The following is a 5,531-nucleotide window of genomic DNA, read 5'->3' on the forward strand; positions in this document are numbered from 1 at the left end:
AGCTCTTAGCCGGACGGCCCGGCCCGGCCCATTTATAAAATGCCTTTAAAATTTTGTTTTTGGCATTTCGAAAATTACAATAGTCTTAAAACATCACGGTTACTCTTAGTAATTAATGCAGAGATGAAACTTGTAATTAAAGTATAAATCTTGCAATTAAACATAAGTAACAGCAATTTCTACATTAACCTTCCCAAACCACGCTATAAAAATGCATCCTCAAATCCAATTGTCTCATCAACAAATCCACAACCACAATCACAGCTATTTCCATGAGGCGATCGATGGAGCTGCTGCCGCTTCTGCTGCTGGTGGTGGTGGCGAGCCTTGGCGTGTGGCCGCCGACGGCGGAGGCGCAATTCAGGCTGGGGTTCAGGGACTGCTCAGAAGACGAAGCCCAGTGGTTTTGCCGGAATTGGCGGCGGGGGCCGCACACACCGTTGCCGCAGCAGATAGCGGTGCCTCCACCGCCGACCGTGAAGGAATGCTTGGGCCCGGTCACCGCCGTCAAAGGCTGCGTGCGCTCCATCCTGACGTCCGGATCCTCCGGCAAGCTGCGGCTGGCGCCGGGGTGCTGTAGGGCCGTGGCGAAAACCCCGGAGCAGTGCTTTTCCGCAAGGCTGCAGGCGTACTGCTTGATGCAGGCGGATGACTGAGGAATTGGCGGTTCTCCGCCTTGGCTTTCTCGCTTTTTGCTCAATAAAATTAGCGTAAAATCCGCCATTGAATAAATAGTGTTTCAATAAAAGAACACTGATCATCATGAAATTGCTTCAATGCTAATTAAAGTTGTTCTAATATTAGTTAAAAGTCTTCGAATCGAAGAGAATAAAAGATTTGAAAGATAGAATAAAACAGACAACAAGCGCCGTTGTTGATCCATTGCAAGTTTCTGCCGAAAGAACACCTCAAAAGCGAAACACTTCTAGTCTCATCTTTCTCATCACCAAATTTAATTGAATCATTTTGCTTCTGATGTTTATAGACTAATCAATTCAACTTCTCGCGGTTCTGTTTTCACTGCTTTCCATTTGCTTTCAGACACCCAATTAGTTTAGTTTCTCCAACAGTGAGTCAGTGAATGAGGTGAGTAAAAGAGGTTTGGAACTCTATTCATCTTCCTCTGTTAAATGTAATAGATGTCTGCTTTCTATTTATATTGGCGTCCAAAAGCAATCGGGAAAAAAAATAGGTGGGTGAGTGCGACGGTGAGCAATGCGACAATGAGCAAAAGAAAACATCCTGTGGTCGGGATTTGGTTCGCGAAGAATATGAGGAGGTTCCAATCAATGATCTTCTCGGCGACAACAGTAGCATCTTCGCCAGCATCTTCTTCGATTTCTTCTCGGGAGATCACTGTGAGTGTTCACAGTTTTATTTCCTTTTTATTTCATGCATATAATAGGCAATAATGGTATCAAAGCGATGTCTAATGCATGAAACTTGTCTCTTCGTCTGAAAAATGTCTCTGCTGTCGTCGCTAGGCAAGATCGCGACTGGGTCACGATTTGTTACCGTTGTCGATGTTGGTTAGTCCTAGGAAAATGTACCGGTTCCACTGTACAAAAATTTTTTGTACAAGTGTCGAACCTTTCCTTAAATAATCTATTGTGTTCTTTAGAAGTTAAATTAGAAATCGCAGACGAAATTTAACATCATTGATTCCAAATTTAACTTATCTGTTCTTAATGGTTTAGATTTGAACCACAAGCGGAACTTAACACTATTGATTCAAATCTACCTATGTTATTAATTCTATTAAATATAAATTTCCAAAATTGACTTCCAGGACTGCATGGCGAGTCACATGGTCTTCTTGGATATGGGAGCAACCACCACCGCCTAATCAAAGCCTTTTAAGGAAAGCTAATATTTAATTTCCTTAAATAACTCTAGGTTAACAAAAAAGAACAATCGAATCACAAATTCGAAAAAGAAGAAAACACAAACTCGAAAAAACTATTTCAAAAAACTAGATCTAATTGTCTCTTGTATTTAGAATTCATACAAAAGAAATACAACTAGTATGATGCGAAAATTAATTAATTATGAATTATACCTTCCTTTGTAAACTTTAATGACCTCTTGATCTTCTACCGTATTCCTCTTCTTATCTCGGACGTTGTGTGGGCAACGATCTACCGAGATGAGAATCCACCTAAGCCACCTTCTTCTCCAAGCATGATTCGGCCACCACAAATATTCCATGAATAGATGTGATTCGACCACCACCACCAAGCTCCAAGGGATGCTTCCTTTCTCTCATTCTTCTCCATGCTAGAATCCGGCCACCTTCAAGCTCCATGAGATGATGAGGTTCGGCCAATGAAGAAGAAAGAAAAGGAAGAAGAGAGAACTTCTATGGCCGGCCACACCAAGGAAAAGAGGGAGAGAAAAATAATAGAATCGTTAGCCATGAAGGCACCTCTACCTCCTCTTTTATAATCCTTGGTCTTGGCAAATAAGGAAATTTAAATAAAAACTTCCTTAATTCTTATGCCATGAAAAGGAAAATTTATTTAATTAAAAATAATTTTCTCTTCTCAATATACATGGCCGGCCACTTATTTCCCCAAAACAAGGAGAGTTTTAATTAAAACAAAAATTAAAACTTCCTAATTTGTTTCCAGAAATTTATAAAAACTTTCTCCAATAATTTTTCCCTTCACGGTGGGTTATAAAAAGGAAATTTTATAAATTAAAATCTTTCTTTTAAACATATGGATAATTTCCAAAAAGGAAAGTTATTTTTAAAAATTAAATTCTCCTTTCAATCTACAAATAAGGAAAGATATCAAATCTTTTCTTAATCTTTTGTAAAAACTTATAAAAGAGATTATTTAATTTTTAAACTCTCTTTTAAATCATGAACATGGTTAAAAAGGAAAGTTTTCTCAAAATTAAAATCTACCTTTCAATCTACAAATAAGGAAAGATTTCAAATCTTTTCTTAATCTTTTGTAGAAAGCTATAAAATGAAAGATTTAAATTTTAAACTCTCTTTTAAAACCATGGAATCCACATAAGAAAAATTTATAAATAAAATCCTTTTTAATATGATGTGGCCGACCACATCATGCTTAGACTCCAAGCATTGGCCGACCACCAACTTGGCTCAACCTTTGGGACTTGGCCGGCCCTAGCTTGGGTTCCAAGCTAGCTTGGCCGGCCACCAAAAGTAGGTAAGAAGGTGGGTATGTGGTGGGTATAAATCTCTATATACAAGAGGCTACGATAGGGACCGAGAGGAGGAATTGGATTTGGTCTCCCGATGAAATTAAGCTTCCTGTGTTCGCCCCGAACACATAACTTAACTTCATCAATAATAATTCATACCACTAAAGAATTATTATTGAACTACCGCACCAATCCCAAATTACATTTTTGGGCTCCTTCTTATTATGAGTGTGTTAGTCTCCCTGTGTTTAAGATGTCGAATGCCCACTAATTAAGTGAGTTACTGACAACTCATTTAATTAATATTTAAGTCCAAGAGTAGTGTCACTCAACCTTATCGTCATGTTGGACTAAGTCCATCTGCAGGATTTAACATGACAATCTTTATGAGTTCCTCTTGGGGACATTATCAACCTAGATTACTAGAACACAGTTTCCTTCTATAATCAACAAGTCACACTATAAGTAACATCATTTCCCAACTTATCGGGCATTTTGATTTATCGAACTAAATCTCACCCTTTGATAAGTCAAAGAAATAAATATTAAATATATGTGCTTGTTATTATATTATGATTTAGAGCAAACACTTCCATAATAACCAAGGTCTAGTTCTTTTATTAAATCAGTATAAAAAGAACTTTCCTTAAATGATCCTACTCAATACACTTAAAGTGTACTAGTGTAATTTATTAGTCAAGATAAACTAATGCCTAATTACATTACGACTATTCCAATGGTTTGTTCCTTTCCATCTTAGTCGTGAGCTACTGTTTATAATTTATAAAGAACCGATAACACAATCTTCTGTGTGTGACACCACACACTATGTTATCTATAATATAAATTAATTGAACATCTACATTTGGTATATATAAATGTAGACACCTGACCAATGTGATTCTTATAAATGTTTATACAAAAGCTAGGCTTTTAGTATACACTCCAACAGTCGAGCCCCGAGAGGTTGCTGGCTATCGGCTTTTGTGGCCAGAGAGTGTCGGCGATCACGTTGAGAGGCTGACAATCGACAATCACGATAATCGCGTTCATTGCGACAGAGGAAGAGAGTGTCGCGGTCGCGACAGAGAAGAGAAGAAGAAGTTTAATAGATTAAACTAATCGATTAAAATAGATCTTAATCGATTTAAAATCTATGTAATCGATTAAACTGACGAAGCACGATGAATCTGTATAGTCGATTGGTGTAATCGATTCAAGCATTGTAATCGATTAAATAGAATTATAATCGTAATCAATTAAAAGAGGATGAACAGTATTAGTTACCGTTCATCCATCAAATACTATTTTGTTTGAGATTTTAAAGGATTGAATTCTTAATCGATTAAATTAGTCGATTTGATTGAAGGTATTTTAATCGATTAAATCAATTGATTAAAATGAAATAAAAATATTGAAGTTGTAAAACCATGCATGAACAGTGCTTTGCAGTTTTGAGATTTAGTTAAATATATTTATTTGATTAAATTTAGGGTTCAATTAATTGAAAATTGAATAAGACCAACTTGTCCAATCAAATTCAGATTTAGTTTAAATTTTTAGTTGATTTAAGCAGACCAGTTTGATTCAATAATACCAAGATCTGGTTCAAATTATTTGTTGGTTTAACCAGTTCAGTTTATTATTGAATTAATTGAGGTAATTTTAATTACAAAAGTTCGGATGATCGAATATGACCAGATTAATTCTATTGTGTCAGATTTGATCAAAAAGATTAAATTTGTTATAATGGGTCAGATTTAATCCAATGGATATTGGATTGATCAAACAGACCTAAGTTTGATCAATAAGTCTAAGATTGACTTAAATTGGTCAAAACAAACATAGATAGAACATTCCTTTTCCAATTAAATTAGTTCTGACTAGAAAATAGACTGAACATGAGAGCTGGTCATGAGATCCAATGTGTCAATCACACGAGACTCCAAAAAAAAATAAAGAATTTTTTTTTCTTATTTGCTTATGTATTCTATGTATATTGGTTCTATATGTGGGAATTGAATATGATCAGTTTGGTTACTGGTTTGTCGATTTTGTACTGACATCATTATTTTCAATTCCAGATACCACGAACAATACACACGATGACTGGTCGCTATGAATGACAACATGAGCTTTGGGAGGAGATCAAGAAGTTGGAATATGACTCGGATCACGGAGTCGATTGGCTTATTGGTCGGCTCAATTGGTTGTTCTGGAAACTTGAGCGAGAAGGGTATCCAGTCCAGGACAAAGAAAGAAGATGAGCTCTGGTGTATTCACTGTCAGAACATCTTAGGTGGATAACATTCCAACTATGTGATGATTCTAAAGGGCATATCTCATATTCAAAG

This window comes from Zingiber officinale, chromosome 6B, assembly GCF_018446385.1.
Source record: "Zingiber officinale cultivar Zhangliang chromosome 6B, Zo_v1.1, whole genome shotgun sequence".
NCBI lineage: Eukaryota > Viridiplantae > Streptophyta > Magnoliopsida > Zingiberales > Zingiberaceae > Zingiber > Zingiber officinale.